General features: G+C 44.7%; 1 protein-coding gene across 2 annotated transcripts in view; it reads right to left on the bottom strand.

Moving 5' to 3' along the window:
- The window catches only part of TLK1 (tousled like kinase 1), a 253,962-nt gene extending 244,268 nt beyond the window's left edge, over positions 1-9,694 (bottom strand). The window contains exon 1 of one of the 2 annotated variants that reach the window (XM_066575874.1): positions 9,520-9,694. The gene's annotated coding sequence lies outside the window, so the exon portion shown is untranslated. The remainder of the gene's footprint in view (positions 1-9,519) is intronic. The other variant, XM_066575876.1, reaches the window with a different exon arrangement.
- Positions 9,695-22,558: the final 12,864 nt, after the last annotated feature.

The raw sequence follows: 22,558 nt of genomic DNA, 5'->3' as shown, positions 1-22,558 counted from the left end.
GTGTAACAATATTGCATGTTCTAGTCGCTGATTACTTCAGAAGGGTCGGTGATCCGGGGATTATTCCGATTGCCAGACTTTTAAGGAGAAAAAAATTCTGACTCAATGAGAAAAATTGGCTTCTGCCTCATTGGGGTTTTCTGCCTTCCTCTGGATCAACATTGGGGGGTAATAGGCTGAACTGGATGGACATATGTCTTTTTTCATCCCAGCATGCTGTTACTACGATAGATGAAGGTCCAACCTGCAGGCTGACCCTCTGGCCCTGCTGCTGTATGCGGTTGTCACAGATTGCTCCGCTGTTGTCACACAGGCTGTACTATGCTATGTCAAGAACTCCCATTCACTTCTTCCATACTCACCACCACCCCGGCCGGCTGCATCATCCACAAGAATATTCACTGGCCACGGTGGGAGTGTGCCTTTAAATCTTGCTCATTAGGGCTGGCTGCTGTTTTTGGCTGCGCACTCTTGCTCGTGTCTTTGTGGTGATTTTTTGATTACAGTACAATAGAATTCTTTTGCGGACTTTTATAAAAAAATGAATAGATAACTTGCACTACCACTTGATGTTCTGTCAACATTTTTCTGACCCCGTGATGCAGTTTATAGAACTATTGTTGTTAAGCAAAGACTATGCTGCAACTTCATTGCGCAAGTGGTGGTGAAATTATAGTCTAAGGGCTCATGTCCACAGGCGAGTCGGACTCAGCATGCGGGAGCCTGCAAAGGAATCTGACCCTGCCCGCAGGCGACCCCGTCCGCGTCTTCTTTTTTCTCTGCTGCGGAAGCATCGGCTGGGGCGCGCCGCACATGTGCAGTAGAGGTTTTTTTTTTAACTCCTGCTTAAAAGGTCCGCAAATCAAATCTGCATGTTTTTTTTTTCCATTTGCGGACGCCCATGTACCCCTATGGGTGGTTTGATTTGCGGGTCACCCGCAAATTAGATCCGCCCGTGGACATTGGGCCTAAAAGCCTAGTGGAAATGCTGCACGTTTTCCGCAGCGGAATATTCATGGCACAATCCGCAGCATCTCCACAACATCGGTGCAAAATTGGTCTACAAATCCGCTATGCTTCAACCGCTTATTTCAACAGTCACGGGGCTCCCCCTCACCTCCAAATTCTTCGTGCAGTCAGAGCTTCCTTCACCTTGTGGCCTCTAGTGAGCGCAGGTGAACGAAGGTGATGTGTAAGTGACCTGCTGGGGGAAGGGGGTTTATTTTATTATTGACCTCTCTAGAATCCTAAATAATGTACAGACCATAAATATACAGCCAGGGAGGATGTACTACCATTCCCTTCCTTATGGCTATGACAGGGGCCTCTAAACATCGCCAGTATCTGATATGGGAGTTTCTGTGCCCCGGTGAAGAGCCTATGTGGTACAATCCATGCAGTTTCATCATACAGGAAGTCCTGAAAGAGTGACTCCTGGAGAGAACAGAAAGTCAAGTAATTTCTATCACAGTGAGATCACATAAATCACCTGAAGAGGACTCCAGGAATTTTCAGACAGAATGAAATAAGTAAACAAGGTAATACTAGCTGACTTTATATGCTGGGGGACTAGTTAAATAATGAATGGGTTTTTTTCTGGTTTTTTTAATGGGAGTGGCCCTTTAAAGGCTACATAAATCTTCACACTTTTTTTCCCTTTAATCAATGTCTCTTTGTAAATAAATACTTTTATAAGTGGTTTTCATTAAAAATTTCTGATAGTTTGCTTTCTGTGCTTCTACTGTTTTCCACGGCACTGCAGACTGGAGGACTGACCGACTAGTCGTCAGCGAGAGTAAACCGATGGCTGCTTCTCAGCCCCTCCACTAGTCTGCGCTCTTGCACGGGACACATCACATAGCCAGAGTTTTGTGAGATGATCGCTCAGGGGTTTCTGCAGTGACAGGAAGAAATCAGCACATTTTTTAAGTTGATGCGAGTTTTCCACAAAGGGAAGTGCGGTCTATGGAAAGCGTACATGTCATTACTTATTACAGTCCCTCCAAGTCATAAGGAGTAAAAGAAGATTAAAAACCTGCGATACGTCTGGAGGGAAAACTTCATGACAGAGGGCGGTATGAAGATCATCTCACCAGTCGCCATGCTTCAGCATCCTTGTAGTACTCCTATTTTGCCATGCTCTGCCCCCCACCCACCTGCTTATTAGGGTGGTCTCAAAAAAACGGATTTGAAATGCGGATTTGCTCATCAACTTGCTAGGAGAGCAAGAAGAGTAGTGACATAGCTGTCGCCAATGCTTCCATGCGGAAGATACACTGTACATCCGCTCAGAAAACGGCAGGCATACGCGACCATTCTCAATTCGCAAGATTCCAAGATTACTCGCAGGTCTTCCACTGTGGATATCCGCAAGCAGAATCCGACCCGTTCGTGTGAACCTGGCCTTAGGCCTCCCTCACACAGACGTTTTTGTACAGCCTTTAGCGCCGCCTTTTCAGCGCAGCGCTAAACGCTGTACAACACGCTCATTCATTTCAATGGGGCTGTTCACACAAGCATCAAAATGCAGAGTCTTCAACGCTGCGCTTTGACAGTGATAAATGTCCATCTTTTGCCATTTTCAGCCCTGCGTCGCCCATTGAAATGAATGGGCAGTAATTTCAGCACTGCTGAAACCGTGGCACAACTTGGTACCACATTTTGGGCAGTGCCAAATGCAAATGCTAACTGCATGACCAGAAAAAAAACAAAAAAACACAGGAATACTCACCTAGCAGGTGCTGTCAAGGTACCCACCGCTGTTCTACAGAGCTCCGGGCAGGCTGCAGGGCACTGGTCAAGCCGACAAAGCATCTATTGTTAGTGACGGAGATTGAAATCCCGGCTTCCCAGCGAGAGATTGCTCTGATTGGTTCAAGAGCACCGACTCTGCCAATCAGTGGCTGTGATTGGTGCATCCAGTGATAGCTGTGATGGGCTGAGCCTGCTGACACTCAGCGGGTTCAGCCAATCATAGCAATCTCTTGCTGGAGGCAGAGTCTTCAAACCCTGTCACTAGTAAAAAAAATCCTTTGTCGGGGAACTCTGAAGAACAGCGGCAGGGACCCCGACAACGCCAGATGGGCGAGTATTTTTTTCCTTTCCTCAGCATGACAACGCTGCTGAAAACGCAAAAAATGCTGCGTTTCTGCAAACGCCTGTGTGAGGGAGGCATTAAAGCCCATTTAGACCACGGTTATCGCTCAATATTCGCTCAAATCCATCTTTTGAGCAATAATTGTTGTGTCTAAATGTGCCCATCTTTCAGTTTTCTGCCGAACAACGGTTTTCAGTTCTGCTGTGTCTGCTGTCCATGGTGCTGAATTCTCCACAAGGAGCTAGAGATTACAATGCTTTCTCTTAGCACCCCATGGCTGAACAATGGAGCTAATTACAGAGCACCTCCTGATGAGTTCTTTAACAACTCCCAGAAGCTCATTTGCAAGTAAATGAAGCTGATAAAGTAGTAATAGCAATTAGTGCCTATTAGTACTTTACACAAAATGATCGCTGATCTTTCAATCTTTTGAAAGATTATCTGTGTGTGTAAATGGGCCTTTAGGTTCAATTTTTCACTAAGCTCATCTCCCAGCCCTTGTTATTTGATCTAGAGATAGCACTGTGTTGTAATCCACTACACCTTGCTTATCTGCTTCTTCTCCCTACTAGTAAATAGTAAAAAGAGAGATAGCATTGTGTAGCACTGAGTGGGCCTAGATGCACAGTCTCTGACAGAGGAGGAAATGGGAGCTGAAGTTGTGCTGATCAGTGCTCCGCACCCAGCCATAAATCTCAGTAGAGGACTTGAGGCAAAGCAAGTATCACATTTTTTATGTGCATCATAATGAAAACTCAAAGCAAAACCCAGATAACTGCATTTTTTTTCTGCAGGGACTTAATACAATATGTGTGAATTGATTTTTCATGCACAAAAGTTTCCATACTTAAAAAAAAAAAAAAAAAAAAAAAGGAAGTGTGAAACCACCCTCATCAAGTCTGCAACACAACCATGTTTCCCAAAGGGAAAAAACAAGGTTATGTACAACTGTGACCAATAAAAAAATCCTGCCATGTCCAGTAGGTCACGTCTAAAGGAGCATTTGCAGAGAGGGCGCCTTGCTTTGGATGACCCGTCGTGTCTGTAGATTACACGAATGGAAGTTACATTCTATGGGAAATGTGCAGAGCTTAATGTCCCCATCATGGCGCTGCAAAATAATTGAACACTTCAACAGGTCAAGTTCCTCCAAAGTTCAAGGTTGATCGCCATGGTCTTAGTAGCAGGATATCTCGTTACCAACTTGTTGTCAGGGGACCCTTCTAACAAGAAGGTGATCATCAAAAGTGCACAAGTTCTTAAAGGGAATCAGTCAGATTCAACATACTGTCCAAACTGCAGGCCGCATGTTATAGGAGGAGCGGAGCACATTAATATAAAGGTTTGTGGGGAAAACTTCCGTATAACTCATATTTTATTCATTGAACTCACTGCTGATTCTGAGCCCAGGGGTCCAGTGGGCGGTCCGATCAGTGATTGACAGCTGTGGATGACTGTGCATACAAGAATAGCCATCAATCTCTCATAGGACCGCCCACTGGACTTCTAAGCTGCGAATCAGCAGAGAGATGAGTGAAGACAATACAAGGTATACAGGAACGCTTCCCACCCACCTACCTACAGTATGTATCAATCTGCTGTTCAATGTGACAGGTTCCCTCTAATCACAATGGGCAGCTTTACAATTAAAAATGTGCCATTTTTGTGGCACAAATTGCAGGACAAACATCAAACAATTTACACCAGTTTCTGGCATAAAAAAAAAGTCACAACATTTTGCAACTTTTTGGAGTTTGCACCACCATACTCCATTTTGCTGAAAAGGGGAGTGGCTTCTCAGGAGGAGTATGGACACCCCAAACAAACACAATTATGGATAATTTATGCCAGAAGTTGGCGTAAAACTATATCCGAAACGTACGCCAGGTCGGACTTGGAATATGTTTCTGTGTAAGCGGGCGGAGGTGCTGAGATGCATTTAATGTATAAAAAGGTGTGCACCTTCTTCACACATTGTGCCCGGAGAAATAATATTAAGACGGGCGTTTGAAAGGCGGTCTTATTAAATTTCCGTTGAAGTGTCAAAACAAAAAAGGCTTACATTTCTTGCGCCACATTTACTATGTGTTTTATGCTTTTTTTTTCCATTTTGTTTAAAAACTGGCATGGCTCAGTGGGTAAAGGGCAAGACCTAAACGAAACATTGAGCCCTAAAATTTGGGCACAAAAATTGGGGTGAACTAAGCCAACTATTAGGCAGTATGAAGTCAGACAGAAGTGTCTAAAAAAAGCAGACCGCACACCGCCTCAAACACGCTAGGCCTAAGAGCAGCTTCACACGTGCGTATGCACAATTGCACACGCATAAGCCCAATGTATTTCCACTATGTATGAAGACAAACACGCTCCGATTTAAATGGCTATTTAGCCTAATGAGTTCCAGATGTGTTTTCGTTTTTTCAAAGAACTGCACAGCGTATTGTGTATTTGCGCACCTGCCATAGACTTCTATGGGGACCCATAATGCACAAATGCTGTACTCAGCACTAGGTCTTGTTTATAGGCTGCAGACAGAGGAAGTCTATGAATGGGATGCTAGAGGATGCTGCAGCCAATTAGGCACCTCAGCGTTTCAATGCCAAGGTCTACGGTTGGCTGCTGCAGCCTGTGATGCCCCGTCAACAGCCTGACTGCAAGCAGTAAATACAGACCAAGTATGGAATACGAGGCTGTGCCGCTGGACCTGCAGGAGAATATAGCAACTTTTATTATGTTTGTCTATGGGGAGCAAAACTGGAAAAAATAAGTTGAACAGCCCCTTTAACTTTAACGTAGGTCTGGTCAGGCAAGGGTTTTGGGAAGCTCCCATCACTTCAGGCTAGGACTGCATGCCGATTGTGATGGTGAGGCCACAATACTACATCGCAAGTAATGGGGTGAATGTGGTGACCTTACAAGCCACAGCCAACAGAAGAAACCCAAACCTGCTGGAATTTAGCGCAGCCACATTCTGTGTCATTAGTTGTGATGTACAACAGCCAACAGAACACGCCATGTAGCCATAACGCCCACCTACATATCTCTACTGATACAATGTGGAAGCTTTTAAACAAAAACAATAAGAATTGCTCAATTTCAGGTGCAGGGCCACAATATACAGCCACACTGCGGCAACATGCAACCAAAGCCGCGGCATGCAGATGTATGACAAAGGAGTGCAGTTTTACGTGATTTGTTTTTTTGTTTTTTTTTTTATTTTTTTTTGCAGTTCCTTATAGGGGTTCGGAGTTTGTTTTTTGCAGATCGCCCCTCCCCCATTTGCAAACATATATTTTGTAAATAATCAGCGTTTTCCAAACAGTATCCATCCAGCGGTGCGGCCCATATACAAGAAAGTCTGGTGCTTTCACACTTGTGCAGGGGATTCCATCCCAAGAGCACGAAAAGGGAATCCCTGCAGGCCAACGGTTCTGTCTCTGAATGGAACCCAACAGCGCCGGGCGGACCCCATTGACTATAATGTGGTCCGTCTACTTTTCACCCAGATGTCCGGCTTACGGACAGAAGAAAAAGCGCGTTTTCTTCAGGTATATTCTGCCTCACCTGCGACAGGTTCAGACGCAGATGTGAAACCACTGTGGCTGTTTCCACAATGGCGATCGCGATTTTGATGCATCTTTCCCCCCCCCCCCCCCCGCTTTTTTTAAGCGTCAACTAATTTTTTCTCGCAAAACCGTTGCTGCTGATTGTAATTTTGCCACGATTTTTTTGTGAAAGTCAACAGGCCATTCTTACTTTAAAATAGCAGCCGGAGTTTATTTGGTCGCGATAAAAAGGAGGGTCCATAGGGAAAAATAAAAATAAATAAGAGCGCCATTTTTTGTTCTCTAAGGCCAGTTTCACACGGGCTACAAAATTTCGCTACAATGTGAAGCCCGTGGCTTCTAATGGGATCTTTCACACGAGCGATGCCTTGTAGCGAGGATTTTGTAGCCCGTGTGAAACTGGCCTTAGAGAACAACAAAAAAAATTGCGCTCTAAGATTTATTTTTCCCTTTCCCTATGGACATCGCGGATGGGAAGGAAATCATTGTAAATCGTTGGTTTCATAATTTGCTTTTTGACTGACTCTCGTACAACGCAAATATCGTGCAATTTTCTCACCCCTGTGAAACCAGCCTCATCCATACGGTTTCCATTAACTGCAGTTGAAAAAAAAAATTTTAAAGTACACATTTCGATCCTTTTTTGCGGGACAGAAAAGCGCGGTATTCTTCTCTTCTCTAAGGGAGGTTACACGCCAGCAGGACGTATCAGGCGTTACGGGCAATAAGTACGTCAAGCGATAATTTAACGCTACTTTTACACTAAAACGTACGTTTGACGGATGGTGAAATCCTACTAGCAGCCCCTGAGAGAGGATAGGCTCAACGCCATTTTTATGGTGTGCAGATGACACCTTTCGTCAAGAAATCGGACAACCCCTTTTTGCGCTATAGTTGTAAAAACTGGGAGGCGAAAATTGTGCGTAACGAAAGTTCAAAATTTTTGCCATAAGGTCCAATTCACATCTGTGTTTTCATTTTTTGTCTACTTAAGGGGGTACCAAACTTATTTTCACCAAGGGCCACATCAGCCTTACGCCTCTTTCAGACGGGCCACAGCGATCTTGTGGTGAGAAAATCGCGGCGAAATCACGTCTTTGTTCCCACGATTTTTCAGCAATATCGTTGCTTTTTTTGTGAGAATAATCTCGCCTTGTGGCAGCTTGTGATAAAATTGCGCAATTTTTTACCGCGAAAGTCAATAGGACTTTCGAATGTTAAAAACGCTTCGCTTGAAATAGCAACTTCATAGGATGCGATAAACAAGGAGGTTCCATAGAGATACATAAGCTACAAAAAAAAAAAAAAAGCGCAAATCATGGCAAGATCGAGCATGTCGCGGGGACGGATCGTGCCGTTTAAACACGGATCGTTCATTGCTTCACATAGGAATGTGAACGAGAATAGCACGATGAGAATTGCGCAGTTTAGGACTCATGTCCACGGCCATATGTGTACAACACTGCAGGCCCACCCCGTCCCCCCACGGCATTTTACCCATTTTACAGCCATATGTTCTGCCGGCAGAAACCGCACATAGCTGCGTACGGCACTGCGTATGCCGCGTATCACACGCTCACAGACATGCGCAGTGGGATTTTTTTATTTTTTTTTTATTCTCTGCTCGTATGCAAAGAAATAGAGCGCGCTGCGATGTATTTCCCGCACATATCGATACGCAACATCTCCACACTGGTGTGCATGGATCAACGGAAGTCCATTGATGTCTGTGCAATGCACGCGTAAAACGTGGTGAAAAGACAGTCGCGGACACGAGCCCTTAAACTGGCTGCATGAGCGCAGACGAGCCGGGGAGGACGGCCGCTCGGGCAAACAAGAACCGCGAGATTCTCAGCCCGTGTAAAAGGGCCTCCAGGACCTCCCAGATCCTGTTCCGTTTTTCCCTGATCAATTTCAATTGGCTTAAATTTTTTTTTTTTGAAACGGAGCGCTTTGGGTTCCTTCCGTTCCATTTGGTTTGTTTTGTTAGTTGCCATTTCTGTTATTTCTTCAGTTAAAAAAAAAAAAAAAAACGGAAACCAGACAGAAGTAAACCGAAAGCTTTCCGCGTCTTTAACCAAAAGCCTTGAAATCAACGGCGAAAAAAAAAAAATTGGATTTTTCCATTTTAATTCCATTTCGCAGCTCCAAAAACGGAACAGACAAACGTAACGCCTTCACGCAGCCCTAAGAGGTGCGAATGGAGGGGGGATTGTTTTAGTGTTTCCGATCCATTTTTCTTTAAAAGCGCGCAGAAGCTAAATAATGGAGGAAAAAAACGTATCAGTTTAAATATTAAAAACAGAAATTGTGCGGAAACGAACAAACAGATCCTGCGAACAGATTCACCAAAAACACAAAATGAACGCTTTCCGCTTGTTTCAACTTTATTTCCTGCGGGGTCTTTCAATAAAAAAAAAATTCCATCTAAGCGCAGAGTAAAACACGTATGTAACGTGCGCTGCCTACTATTACGGTTTTCGCCCACAACGCGGTCGCTATATGCGAAAAAAACCAATAAACGGTCCAAATTTAGTGACGTAAAAATCTGCTCATCGCTTGCATTAATTTTTCGCTTTTTTTTGTTAATTTCCCCCTGCGCCCCCATCAACCACTGCGGCCCCTTGGGTCTCTCCAGCCCCATCATTGCAGGTGGTCCCAGCTGTCAGCCCCCCACCAGGTGACACAGGTAAGGACAGATCTAAGAGGGTCTTCAGGAAACCTGCTGTATGTCAGTGAATGGATCCTAGACGAATCCCTGGAAACAGAATGTAAAAAGTTGTCCGGGGTGCAGCGGCGCGCGCAGCCATGGGGAGAGCCGCCGGTGAACTTCCCTCCCGCCGCCCCACTACTCACATGTACAGCGCCGTCCTCCCGGTGTGCAGGCCCCGCCCCTCCGGCACGCTGCTCCCGCCGTGTGAGGGCGGCCCCCCGGGACCCGTCGGGCAGGCGGCTCAGGCACGGCGGCTCCCCCGCTCAGTCCCGGACATTAGTCCGCCGGCTCCCCTGCTCTTCTCTGGGAGGACCTGACTCCCCGGTCATGTGACCTTGTGTCTGACGGCAGGAAGGAGCCGCGCACTGGCTGCAGTGATTCCTCCTCAGCTGCACAGGTGTCTGCAGTGGCGGCTCCAGTGCCTGTGGGGAGACTGGGCACAACGGGTGCTGTTGCCAGTAGCAACCACATAGGTCCCTAGTTCTCTTAAAGGGGTTTCCCAGAATTATCCCTTTGGAGTCACGGGGTGATTCAGACCAGGTGTAACCGTAATTGTGCGCAGCTTTTTTGCACGCATCGGCGTATTTTTACTGCACTTTTTCTGCCCGCGAAGAGTTCATTGGCACGTGGCAAACAAACGCACGAGTGAAATGGCTGATGCGTTCCAGACGTGTTCTTTTTTGCGGAGGAATTGCGCAGTTTCACGCATTTTCTTGCATATTCCGCGCACATTTGCACCCCCATTCATTGACTTGTATGGGGAAAATTGATGCGCAAATATGCAGAAAGTTTAGAGGGGATTCCATTATTTTTGGTGCACAAGCAAAATATGCGCACGTGAGCGAAGCCATTGAAATCGATGCGTTCTGTTCGCTGCGTATTGTATATTATGTGCGAATAAGTCCGTGTAAGGCTGTCTCACACGGCTGGATTTGAATTGTGGATTCTGTGATCGGCGCCCATGCAGGGCATACGCGGGCATGGAAAGGCATGCATTTTCGAATTTCCCTTTACACTTGCCAATACCAGCTGCGTGTTTCGCCAACGGAAGAAAACTAGCTGCATACTCTATTTTACAGCGGATTCCGAGCAGGCGGCCTCCATTCATGTCCGTGGATGTGTGCACAATGTTAATTATGTACAGGCTGCAGGTACCCGCGTGGGAAAGACAAAAAAAACGCTTGCGTGCCTCCACAGTCACAATACATTAAAGTACGCAGGGTGATCGGCCGGAATCTGCTGCGGGGCTCCTACAATCCTGCAGCATTGTCCGTGTTCACGTACTCGTTGCAAATAATGTGTTGTATTTTCTTGCGCGTTTTGTGCATGTCACAATACACAAAATGTGCGCAATTTTCTCGCCCCTGTGTGAACTCACCTTAAATTCTAATTCACACGAGCGATTTTTATTTTTTTTTCACCTCTGCGCACTGTCCGTAATTGCAACTCGCTGCCCACAGACAGCGCAGTGACCCACAGATATAAAAAACGGACACACAGTGCGTACGGATGTCACACGGATACACAGGCAATAAAATCAGTTTTTCTCATGCTTAAATTGGACATGCCCTTGTGAATGTGGCGCTTTTTTTTTTCTTCTAGGCCATATGCACACGAGTGAACGCGATATCAGCGATGGCTGTGATTGGTTCTCGAGCGCTGCTCAGCCAATCAAGGCAGCACTGGATGAACCAATCACAGCCATTGCATTGGACCATCGAGCGCTGCATTGATTGGCTGAGCTGCGCACGAGAACCAATCAGAGTCATCGCTTCCTGGAGGCGGGATTTATGAATCCGGCAACCAGGAAGCAATCTTCTGTGGGAGAACGAGGGCTGCAGGAAGCCTGCTGGAGAGCAGTGGGAGGGACATGGACCGAGCCTACTAGGTAAATATAATAAAACACCCTCCGAAAATAAGACCTAGTGGCTGTTTGGGGCAGAAATTAATCTAAGACAGGGTCTTATTTTCAGGAAAACATGGTAGGTCCTTATTTGGCCTGTGTATTGTGGACACATACGGAGTTAAATATGTATTCACTTGGCCATATATTTCACAGTCGTGTTTTAAAGACACAGCATGTCCCGTTTTTTGCGTTTCTGTCTCCGTTTTGCTATCATTTTCTATTGGGCAAATACGGATCAGTATACGGATGTGTTACAGATGACCATTCGTCATCAGTGTTTGCCTGAAACCGGCCTTACGGCTCGTTCGCATTAGCGTTTTGCCTTTTTTTAACATTTTTTTAATGAAAACGGCCAGCCGTACTCTTGAGCATTCTGCCATAGCGAGCGAACACATCGTGCGTGCCGGCGTGGCGGATGAAGTAGATATTTCTCTGAAAGTACGGCAGATGTGTGATTACATTTTGTGTTAAGTTTGTCGTAACATTTTGACAGTTTCATTGCCGCTCTTCCCAAGCTCAACACAAAATTCAATCGCAAGTGACAGCACTCCGTCCGCAAAGATGGAATGTGCGAAGTGCTTTCACTGGCTGTAGAGTGTGGCTGTCCGGCTGCAGGTTCAGACACGTTGGTGCATGAGGATCTCAAGCGCTTGTGCAGATATACTGCATGGTGAAGAAAATACAGGCAGCCTCGTTACTTTTCCATCAGCCCCCATAGACACTTTGAAAGTTGTTGAGGAAGGTACAAAAAGTAACTAAAACACATACTAAATTTGGCGCATATGTGTATTCCTTTTTTTTGCAATATCCTCTTTAATTTCATTTTTTCATGGACCGCTGGATAGATAGGTCGTTTGCAATCGTACCAGTTAGACAGCTTTTAATATTTTTGTACCCAATGACATATATGGATGTCACAGGAAGCAAGGGGCTAAGAAGATATACCGCATACTTACGGCATGTAGATGATGTGGGCTCAGAAGCTGAGCCTGCGCCATCCGCAGCAAGAGCGGGCTGTGACCACCTTACATCAGTCAATGATGATCGTGGCATGCATGAGGTCAACAGAAAGAGGGCGCTCCCTTTATGATATCATTGACCAATGGTTTAGCAACCAAACGCCAGTCATTGGAGTACAGGTCTACCATGGCTTGTCATAAGCAGGATTAGCGATAATACACTGCAGTATAGAAGTACTGCAGTGTATTGTCTGAGGTATCCCGAGATCATAGGTTCAAGTCCCCTACAGGGACAAAAAAAATGTAAAAAGAAAAATTAAAATGACCCAGTAATTTTTTTTTCTGCACTCCTCCCCTTTTTTAAAAAGTCACATTTTACGTCTTGCATCCATAACAACCCATACAGTAAACGGAAGATACTTTATATCCTGCACAGCAAACACTCTTAAGAGAAAAGCAAACAAAAAAATGCCAAAATGCCAAAAAATCATATTTACCCCAAAATGGTAACAATAAAAACTGCAGCTTATAGTGCAAAACAAGTAAGCCCTCATACAGCGTTGTCGATCGGTTTTTTTTTTTATTGTTTTTTTTATTTATGTCTTGTAATGCAACGAAGAAGAAAAAATATTTTCTAAAAAAAGGGTTTTCATTGTACAAAAGTGGAAAACTTAAAAAATATAACTGTATCATCCCACAAAAAAAGTTATTGTGTTATTTAAACTGCATGATGAACACTGAAAAAATGTCAGAACTGATGCGCTTTTTCACCCCCCCCCAAAAAAAAAAAATTATAAAAGCTATACAATACAGTATACAATATAGACACCTCAAAATGGTAGCAATAAAAACTACAGCTCATCGCACGATGTTGATGGCGAGATAGTTACAAATTGGATACTATGCTGTTGGCAGACTCAAGCCAGTCTCCATATCAACATCACATGGTACACTCCCTGCTTTCCAGTTCTGCTGAACATTTCTTTGCAGTTTGGGCACTTCAGCTGGGGGTGAAAACAACAGAAGATGGGGAACATTAAGTGATATATGCTTTCCAATCCAATTTTGGATTCAGAGTTTCCTAAAAGGCTTTCTCTTTTTGCTATTATACAACAGTGCCATCTGCTGGCTAAAGCTAGTGTGTGTGCGCCAGAGAGACTCCGACAGTGGAGTGGCTGGCAATAGACGGTAAGAATACCCTGTCAGATGTCTTCTGATATTGGAGCTGTACAAGCTTCAATCAGAATGTAGGAAGACGTCAGACAGTGGATTGGAAAGAGTTAATCTTCCCGGGAGCACTGGAAGGCTGGTTCAAATAATGCATTGCCCAAAATGTGAAACATATAAAACTGATCTGTTCCATGGACTGCGCCAAAATTGCTCAATTTTGGGACCACAGTAAAGAAATGACCTGAGATTTATGGGGTTAGTTGGTTCCCCTCAACCTGTTACTATATTTATTCCATTCTAATGATAGGCAAGAATCACCCTCCACCAAACAAAAGGCAATGTTGCACCGTCTATTCTACTCCATGGTGTTGGTTGCTAAGTGATGTTTATTACAGCACTGGCTTCAGCCCTCGATCCCTAATGAACAGGAGGTGATAAACCAGTTCAAGAAATTGCTATCTCTAGAATGTATGGTAACAGAGGGAAGCGGAGGAAAACACACAAAACATTTGTTTAAAAAGTCAGTGTTATTTTGTAGATAAAGAGATTTCACAATTGCTGTTGCCCTTTACCCTCACCGAATGGTAGCTGTTGGGATGACTGCGAGCGAATGGCGCTCACATTGGATCAGTTGCACAACTCTGGTTAAATTCTCACTTGTCCAGTAGTTTTTATTACTAATGGCCCTTTTACACTGAACAAGAACCTCACCTTCCTAATTGGACTTAACCTTCAAATCCACAGTTGTATTTGCAGATGCACTGCAGATCGTACGCTTCTATAGAGATGAATGGAGCCCATTCGCACGTCATCCGCGGTAAAATGGAGCATGCTGCTAGTTTTTTTCCACGCGTGCCATCTGCAAATCAGATCTGCAGGTGGTAAATTAAGTGCGCAGGCCCCATCCTTCTCTATGGGCTGCTTGAACTGCAGATCGTTCGCACTGGGCGCTCCGCACGGATTCCGCAATTCGATTTTGCTCGTGGACATGAGGCCTATCGCAGGACTTCTTCTGACTGATTCACTTTTGGATGTTAGCCATAGCCAGGCTGAATTCTGTTACCTATAACCCCTATTACTTCAAGTTTCCTTATATGCTTGATAAAGGGCATTTGAGCCCGAAACGTTGCATTATGTGAACATCTGGACTTTCCAAATAAATTTTATGTGCATTTAAAAAGTTAATCATTGTTTTCAATGGGGCCGGGGACAGCATCGCACTCCATGCTGGGTACACATGATGCAAGGTCTCCCATTGAAAACAATGGGAGAAACGCCGCGATCCTCCACTGCGGTTGACTCTAAAACGCCTCGCCTCTGTGGGGAATTTGCAGAAGTGATGCGATTTTTGAATGAAAAAGGCCTCGCATCAATGTGAAAACTGCACGTTGGCAAGCGCAAAAATTTTGCCTGATATCACATTTGCTCTTGTGAATGTAGCCTTACTGAGTGAGGAAATTGCCAAGAAGAGTTGTGGAATATTATCATAATAAGGTCTCATTCACACGGGCATATTATCACCACGTATTATGCATGCATATTTCCCATGCATAACACGTGGTGAATGGAGGCAGTGAACGTCTATGTGTAACGTCCCTCAGCGTTAACCGAGGCGCAAGGCATGACAATGGCGGGGGTAGAGATGGCACTTGTCACGATGGCTCTACCAAACTCCTCCCCAGAGGGACGCGTACAGCCTGAGCTAGGGCACCGCTAGGCCTCTTCCAGAAAACGCTGGGACAACAGTTACTTGTATAGATGTGTAGTGGACTGAAGAAGTTGTCACTCGTGACGCCACCGTTCCTTGACACCGCTGGTTGTCCGGCGGAGAAAATAACAGAGGCCACACACAATGAAAATTGAATATCTCAATCACTGGGAACGGGCAGTGACTGGAATGTTACTACTTTAAAGATAACTTTCACACGCAAGTGCAGGAACAGTTGAGCAAGGTCAGCGAGGAGAATACAGGATGAGGCTACAGTCCTAGTTGTCTGTATGACTCCACTCCTGGACAAAACACACACACTCCGGGACAGAGCATGACACCAGGCCTACAGGCTGAGTTATCTGTAAGGCTCCGCTCCTGGACAGACACACCGGAGGTGGAAAGAACACTCCACTGATACTTGTAGACGGAACACTGCACGGCTCCTTACTTCCACTCACTCAAGGTAGGAGTCCTGGGAGGGGAACATCAGGATACCTCTCCTCAGCTTCTATTCTTCACCACATGAGGGTTGAAGATACCCTCATGTAGCCGGCACACTCTACCATTGAAGCAATGTAGCTCTGCGACTCTCTACTCTTGCAGGCATATATATCATGCAACATCACGTGACAAGACAGTTTGATACAATTTTCAGACATTCACAGACATTAAAGGGGTTGTCCCGCGAAAGCAAGTGGGTCTATACACTTCTGTATGGCCATATTAATGCACTTTGTAATGTACATTGTGCATTAATTATGAGCCATACAGAAGTTATAAGAAATTTTTCACTTACCTGTTCCGTTGCTAGCGTCCTCATTTCCATGGAGCCGCCTAATTTTCGGCGTCTAATGACCAAATTAGACGCGCTTGCGCAGTCCGGGTCTTCTTCTTTTCTCAATGGGGCTCCGTGTAGCTCCGCCCCGTCACGTGCCGATTCCAGCCAATCAGGAGGCTGGAATCGGCAATGGACCGCACAGAAGCCCTGCGGTCCACCGAGGGAGAAGATCCCGGCGGCCATCTTCAGCAGGTAAGTAAGAAGTCACCGGAGCGCGGGGATTCAGGTAAGCGCTGTCCGGTGTTCTTTTTTAACCCCTGCATCGGGGTTGTCTCGCGCCGAACGGGGGGGTTGGAAAAAAAAAAACCCGTTTCGGCGCGGGACAACCCCTTTAACCTCTTACATGCTGAAGCTGTGCAATTCATATAAATAAAGACAAGACAATTTGCACAGTGCATCCACACTGAAGACATGACATGTATGACGATTATAGAGGGGCCAGATATATAGATTCAGGCCACTACATGTGGACTTTCATTCTTTCATTCACACTGGCGTTGGAACTGCAAGTGGACATGCGTATAAAACGCAGAAGAAATAAATCGCAGCATGCTTTATTTCTCCGTGTTTCCTATGTAGCCCTAGAATGCCAGCAAATGGACAGTGTTTAATATGCAGTCCCGCTCTGCATAGAATAGCGGAATTTGAAAAATAAAAAACAAGTCACACTGTGCATGTTCGTGCCATCAGAATCCCAGGCACATGCAGTGCCAATCGCAGCCTGTACACGATCTCTGCCAACAGAGCGAATAGGCTGCGATGAGTACAACACTGCGATACTCATAGCGTAGTACTCATAAGCCCGTATGAATGAGCCCTAGGGCTGATGAGACAACTTTACACAATCTGGTTTTGCTACATTCGTTCTTGTTCTTTTAGGCTGCCTGCAGACGGGTGGAAATTCCACGGCGGGATTTCCCGTGGAATTTCCGCCCTTGGAAGCTGCCATAGGATTGCGTTAGCAAACGCAATCCTAGACAGACGGCCGCGGTTTGTCCGCGCGAAATCTTTAGCGGCAAACAAACCGCGGCATGCTCTATTTCTGTGCGGGGCTCTGCGAACCTGGCACAGAAACGTCACTGCCCGGCCGCCGGCTCCGGTCTGCGCATGTGCCGGCTGCCCGGCAAGCCGGCACATCAAACAGCCAGAGCCGCGGGCGTGGGTGAGTAAGCGCCGCTCTCTGCAGGCGCTCGGGTCGGGTCCCGCGGCGAGAATCCTCGCAGCCGGATCCAACCCGCCCGTCTGCAGGCGGCCTTACCGGGACTTTGTCCCAACAGTTTAATGTTGTTAAATGTTTTATAACATCAAAAAGTAATACATTTGGGTTTAAAGGACAAGATCTCATATGAAAAGTCCTGGGTACAATCACAATGAATCGTTACGTCCTTAAGTACCAAACGAGGCCGCATTCTAAGGAAGAAGTTAACAGAACCCTTTTTTGTTTGTTTTAAATGTAGCTGTAGTTTATAACTGCACACGCTCAGTTGTGTTAAAGGGTCAAATTGAAGCATAAACAGATACAATTGGAATAGTTTCCGTTTCTGTATGTCCCCCATTGACAGCAATGTTAATAAGAAAAGAAAAAGCTCCATTCTGCGCAGTTTCCATGATATTATCTTGGACAAAAAATGTCCTTCAGTCCTTTTTTTATTTTACGCCTAAAAGTAGAAACCAAGCAGAACAGAGGTGAACTGAAGCAAAATTAGAAGAAAAAAAAGTCCATTGAAATCAATGGAGATTTTACAGTATGCGGGTTTTTTTTAGGTTCTCTGCTCATAGGACAGAACAGAAAAAGGGAAAACTGACTGCAGATGTGAACACAGCCGAAGATCTTCCCAAGTAATACTAATGTATGAAAACTGTCACAGGCAATAAATAGAGGTGCTTGTTTGTAGCAGCCAGTCAAATTGCAGCTGTCATTTTTTAAGCTCTGGGATGTTGAGAAGGGTGACTCCTTCATTCCTCTACACCAGAGGTTCCCAAACTTTTTTGTGCTGTAGACCACTTGCCAATTTTTTTTGTTTTCCCTAGAGTCCCTGCCTACCTAAGGCCAGCTGCACGCAACCAGGTCGGATTTCACATTCTGGAACCGTCCGCGGAATTTGACCCTGTGCCCAGTCAGCGGGTACCTGTCCTTTCTTCTTCTTTCATTTGCAGCTGATGGTCCCCATGGCTCGCTGTTGAACATGCGCAGTACAGATTTACTTTTAAATCCCTGTTTTTCCCGCATCATCGCCTAGCCATGAGGTATGAAGATGGAAAAGCTATCAAAAACTTTCTTGCAATAGTCCATAATGCAGGAAAAGCAACAGGTACGCTCACAATGCGTTGCTACCGGTGTAAAAACTTGCACATGAACATAGCACACCACAAAGCAGATAGGTATAGTTCACTTAAAAACCTCTTGAGCTCTGGTGGATCACGTGAAAACGATGCGCAGTAGAAACTTTATAGGTAAATTAGCTTCTGCGCTGGTCTGCTTTGCCTATCGCCAGAGCCCAAGAAGTTTTGTGCGAACGCTACATAAACAATTTTATGAAATATCAAAGAGGTAAGTTATTTCTATGTCTATTAGAAGTATTATGTACAAAATGTGTGTAAAGTATATTATGTCATTTATATGCCTAAATGTTGATGATGATCTGCCTAAATGGAGTCTGTTCATGTGGACCTCCATTTACATCTCGTGCACCCCCAAATTTTTTTCTTGCTGACATGGACCCCCAGCAAGTCAAAATCGACCCCCGGGAGTCCATATAGACCACTTTGGAAACCTAGTGGGGTTAAATGATGAAGAACGGGGTTCCTCAGGTTTCACCTCTGGATTTGGACATGTCAAACCTGACATCCTCCGAACTTGACACCTTGTTTGGAGTCACAATCCCTGGTGTCAGGCTATGCTGTATTATGTCTGAATTTTCATATGAATAAAAAGTTTTAACAGGAATCGGTAAGCACCGCAGTTTATCGTCATAAGATTCAAGGCATACAAAGCCTGGTTACTGAAAAATCTGTTCTTCCCAAGTCAGAGTCCTGACTATAACCCTATTGAGACATTGTGGCGTTACATGAAGAAGGCTGTGCAAGCATCCCAGAAATATTGTTAAGTTGAAGCACATTTACACAGAGGAATGATCCAAAGCTCTTCCTCAACATTCTGCAAAATATTATTTGCAGCTATAGGAAATGTTTGGTGAAGGTGATTACATCTAAAAGGGGATATACAGGTAATTCAATTCAGGGATTCAGTTACTTTTTGAAATGTAATTGAATTAATAAAACACTGTGCTTCTGTATAAAATCAGAGGACCACAAAAGGTACAGTTTGAAATGCACAGGGTGAGAGCCGTGCAAATCCTTAGCAATACAAACTCTGCGGCATAAGGACTTAACTTTACAGGGTGTTACAATAAAGACCTAGAACATTGCAATGTGCATGGATGCAAAAAGCAGCTGCCCTGGCCACCATACATTTGACATCTGCAAACTCCAGCATCTAGCCTCTGTGTGCTTACAGTGGGTCTGGAAAGTCTTCAGACCCTTTCACTTCTTTTGTATTTTGTTATATTATGTCCTTGTGCAAATTAAAAATACCCCATAATTACAAAGTGAAAGCAGGATTTTAGAAATCTTTGAAAAAAATTCAACAAGGAAAAACTAACATTTTCCATTCACATAAATATTTAGACCCTTTGGTGGACTCTGGGTCAGCTCTGGGGCTTCTCTTGATCATCTTTGAGATGTTTCTACACCTTGACTGAAGTCCAACTTTAGTAAATTCAGGTGATTGTACAAAAACAAATATAAAAAAAACACCCCTGTCTACATAAGGTCTACACAGCTCACTATGCATATCAAAGTCAAAATCAAGCCATGAGGAGGTAAAAATTGCCTCTAGAGCTCAGAGACAGAATTGTGCGGAGGCACAGATGTACAGGAGACTATGAGATAATTTCAGCTGCACTGAAAGCTCCCAAGTGCACAGCAGCCTCCATAATCCTTACATGGAAGAAGCTTGGAACAACCTGGACTCTTCCTAGAGTTGTCTGGCCCACCAAACTAAGTAATCGGGGGAGAAGGGCCTTAGAAAGAGAGGTGACCAAGAACCCAATTATCACTCTGGCTGGAGTTTCAAAGGCCCTTTGTACAAATGGGAGAAACTTCCAGTACGTCACCCATCACTGCAGCACTCTACCAATCTGGGCTTTATGTCAGAGTCGCCAGAAAGAAGCCTCTGCTAAGTAAAAGACACATGAAAGCCCGCCTGGAGACTTCCAAAAAGCACCTAAAGGACTCTCAGACTCTGAGAAACAAGATTATCTGATCTAATGAAACCAAAATTGAACTTTGGCATCAATTCTAAGTTTTATTTCTGAAGGCACTGGCACTGCGCATAACCTGCCCAATACCATCGCTACAGTGAGGCATAGTTGTGGCATCATGCTGTGGAAGGGACGAGCTCAGCGGCTGGAACAGGGAGACCGGTCAGGGTTAATGGAAAGTGGAATGGAGCAAAGGACAGAGATATTCTCAATGAAAACCTGATCCAGAGTGCAAGGGACCAGAGACTGGGCAGAAGGTTCACCTTCCAACAAGACAATGACCCTAAGCACACAGCCAAGGCAATATAGAAGTGGCTTAAGGCCCATTTAGACACAACGATTATCGCTCAAAATTCGCTCAAAAGCCATCTTTTGAGCGATAATCGTTGTGTGTATATGTGCCCATCTTTCAGTTTTCTGCCGAACGACGGTGTTCAGTTTAGCTTCAAAACCGTTTTTCAGCAGAACAGCTGATAAGCAGGACCGCATGCTGTGCTCTGCTGATTACAGCTGATTGCATTGTAGCAGCTGTTCTCAGCTGTCAGCCCAATGGCAGATCAAAGGGAATGTAATCAGGGAACAGCAGGTGGTCTGTTCCCTGAATACAGCTCCCAGCGGCTCACACTCTACTGCTTAGTTCTAATAGATATTAGTACCAAGTAGTGATCTATGCAAAATGATCGCTCAAAAGCCATCTTTTGAGCGATCATCTTTGTGGTGTAAATACACCTTTAAGGACATCTCTTTGAATGTCCTTGAGTGGCCCAGTCAGGGCCCTAACTTGAACACAATCGAAAATCTCTGAAGAGACCTGAAAATGGCTGTCCACAGATGGCCCCCATCCAACCTGAAAGTTTGAGAGGATCTTCAGAAAAGAATGGCAGAAAATCCCCAAATCCAGGTGCGAACCTTGTGCTATCATACTCCAGGAAGATTGTAATTCCTGTCAAAGGTGCCTTAAGTAAATGTACTGAGTACATGGTATGAATACTTATGTCAATGCAAAATGTTCTTTTTTAAAAAAAAAATTACAAAGATTTCTAAGACTAGGTTATAACCGATGTTCACTACGCGAACATAAAATGTTTGGAAGAATGGTTGTAAATGTTTTAAGAACTGATTATTTTAAATGGCAAAGACTTCATGATAAACTTCATTTTCAGTGTACCAACTTCTATCTAAGCATACCCCTTGAACTGTTTGCTGTCCACGGCTTGGTCTTCCACATTCCGCTTAGCAACACTTGACTCTCCCTAGCAGGGCTATTAGCTGAAGCACAAAAGTGCCTCTAGACTTAGGCCCAATGTCCACAGGCAGATTTGAATTGCGGAATGACCCACAGTTCAAGCCACCCATAGGGAAACATGGTCATCCGCAACGTAAATAAACCATGCAGATTTGATTTGTGGACCTTTTGGTGCGGAAATCAAATCGCAGCATGCTCCATTTCAGTGCAGTTCCCGCACGGTCGGCTTCCACTGCAGTCAATGGAAGCCGTCCGATCCACGGGCCCGTCCGTGGAAAAGCTGGAGTTTGAAAACAAAGCAAAAAAAACTCTACTGCACACACATCCGCAGTACAAAAAAATGAAGACCCGGACGGGTAAGCAGGGTCTTCGGCCGCGGGCAGGGTTGGATTCCTCTGCAGGCTCCAGCACGCAGAATCCAACCCGCTCGTGGACATGAGCCCTAAACATAGGAACTTTAACTTTGCCTCACAGGTCACTCAATATATCAAACTCAAATTTTATGATTTTACGGCGGCAGTGAGGATGTCACAAATCTAATGACACCAAAATCACCCACCAAAGGTAACGCAAAGGGGTCAAAGTGTGGTGCAAGAAAAAGCCTGTAGGCTTTTTTATATTAGATTCTGTTGTCACTTTGTCATTATGGGGTAGTGAGTGCAGAATGATGCGGACAAACTAATTTTTTTTAAAATTTGTACAATGTAACAAAATGTAAAAAAAGTGAAAGTGTCTGGAGACTTTCTGGATCAACTCTCATTATTTGTTCCGCACTATCCCTCCTGAGAATATCGATCTTACGGCATCCTTACCAATTCTATTAGGAACATCATCTGAAACTATGTATAATATAGACATCATTAACTCTTTCCATACCGATTGATGGCAAGCACTATACCGATATTCCTATACTCCTCAATGAGGCTGCTGCTGTATTTGTATCCTCCTAACCTTATATGAAGCAAACTGGACATCTTATCGTGATGTCTTCCTTTTAGTATAAATGATATAAACAATCATTCTCTGCAGC

This window comes from Eleutherodactylus coqui, chromosome 8 (assembly GCF_035609145.1).
Source record: "Eleutherodactylus coqui strain aEleCoq1 chromosome 8, aEleCoq1.hap1, whole genome shotgun sequence".
In the NCBI taxonomy this organism is placed as follows: domain Eukaryota; kingdom Metazoa; phylum Chordata; class Amphibia; order Anura; family Eleutherodactylidae; genus Eleutherodactylus; species Eleutherodactylus coqui.
This window is presented reverse-complemented; position numbering and strand designations above follow the sequence as displayed.